Genomic DNA, 2,246 nt, shown 5'->3' with positions numbered 1-2,246 from the left:
CAGGCAACATCCTGGTAAATCTCCTCTGCACCCTTTCCAATGCTTCCTGTAATGCGGCGACCAGAACTGTACGCAATACTCCAAGTGCGGCCACATCAGAGTTTTGTACAGCTGCAACATGATCTCATGGCTCCGAAACTCAATCCCTCTACCAATAAAACCTAACACACCGTACGCCTTTTTAACAACGCTATCAACCTGGGTGGCAACTTTCAGGGAGCTATGCACATGGACATCGAGATCTCTCTGCTCATCCACACTACCAAGAATCTTACCATTAGCCCAGTGCTCTGTATTCCTGCCATTAGCCCAGTACTCTGTATTCCTGTCTTCCTCCCCCTCTGCAGCATGAATAATAAAAAAACATCTTCCAGCTCCTTTCACTTCTGAAGGAGAGTCACACTAGACTTGAAACATTGACTCTGTTTCTCTCCGCTGATGCTGCCAGACCTGCTGAGTTTCTCTCGTGTTTTTATTTCAGATTTTCAGCATTCGCAGTATTTTTTATTTATTTTAATGGAATAGTCTTGGTGCTGCAAGGACAGAGAGATTTGGTTATAGAGGATTACAGGACTTTAAAGGCAGTACTCAACTTTGAAGAGGTCATAAAAGGCCAATGGCATGCCAGGTTTTAAGTGAGAACTGTGGAAAATAAAGACCAAGATTTTAGTGACTTTAATAAGTCCCTTATAGTCCTTAATGCCATTGGAAGATTTGAGAAGGTGTCATGCAGATTCGCTAGTATGCTGCCCTGGTATCAGGAAATAGACTGGAAAACATTGCTGCTTTGATATGAGAGAAATGTAGATTCCAAAATGGACATGATACAAATGGATATTTTTCAATTGGTTGAATGGCGTCAGTACAAGGTTAAATGGAAGAGATTTGGCACAAAAGGCCGGAGAAACTTCTGTCAGAAAGTTGAGGGTGTGCAATCCACTTCTGTAGTTATCAGTTAAAACACAAGCAATATTTTAGGTTACACTGAATAATGTAGGTGGATGAAGGAAGAGGAGTTGAAGGGCTGTTGGGAATGGAATGTGTAAATGTGACTAGAAATGTTTGTTTATGTGGAATATAAGTGCTGACATAAACTTGCTGTTGCTGTGTTATAACTTCACTGTATTTCTGTGTACAGTTATATCTTCCAGCAAAGATGACAAATTATATGTGGGATTTAATTATCATTCAGATACCAGAAATAAATTTGAGAGATATCTGGTGCTGGCAATAATGTTCAATTCGTCTCTGGCCGTGGGTTGGGGGAGGGGGAGGGGGATGTGTGGGGGGTGGGTGTATGCCAGAGGACTGTTGGGCAGCTCCATGTGGTACTATTATTTAATAAGAGAACAGGAAATTACAGGCAGTCCAGTCTAACCTCAGTGGTGAAAAGACTATTGGAAGCAATTCTAAGGTACAGAATTAATCTGCATTAGAATAGGCAAAGATTAATCAAGGACAGTCAGCATGGGTTGGTTACGGGGAGGTCATGTCTGACCAACTTAATTGAATTTTTTGAAAAGGTAGCCAAGTGTGGGGATGAGGGCAGTGCATTCAAAGCAGTCTGCTCAGACCTCTGCAAGGCTTTTAGCAAAGGTAACAGCCCATGAGTTCCAAGGAAATTTGGCAAATTGGATCTACAATTCTGAGAGGCAGGAATCAGAGTCTGAGATAACACAGTGTGGAGCTGGAGGAACACAGCAGGCCAGGCAGCATCAGCAGAGCAGGAAAACTGATGTTTCGGGTTCGGATCTTTCTTCGGAAAGGGTGCCTGAAGAGTCCCGACCCAAAACGTCTGCTTTCCTGTGGGTATTGCTTTCTTAAGCCACTGTTTATTGCCCTTGAGAAGGTGGTGCTGAGCTGCCTTCCTGAGCCGCTGTAGTCTGTGTGCTGTAGGTAGATCCACAATGCCCTTAGAGTGGGAAATGGGATCAGAAGAGCCATAATCTACTTATCAAATGGCCAAATTGAAGTCGCTTTCAGCTGATGATCAAGAAATTTGATGTCATGAGACTTGCAAATTCTGATATATTAGCAACTGCCGTATATGTGGCCATTTAAGAATGTGATGAAGACACTGCATGATGGAGCTGCAGATCCTTTTAGTGTGTATGGTGTAACCACTCTGCAGCAGAGATCCCTTATCCAACGTTTTGGGTCCAGAATAGCTTCCAAATGAATGCAGGACTCCAAAAGAAACCTGCCATCAGATCACTGACCATGTTGAGGACAGACGTACAGGAATA

This window comes from Rhincodon typus, chromosome 21, assembly GCF_021869965.1.
Source record: "Rhincodon typus isolate 14 chromosome 21, sRhiTyp1.1, whole genome shotgun sequence".
NCBI classification, from domain to species: Eukaryota; Metazoa; Chordata; class Chondrichthyes; order Orectolobiformes; family Rhincodontidae; genus Rhincodon; species Rhincodon typus.
Note: the sequence above shows the minus strand (reverse complement) of the source record.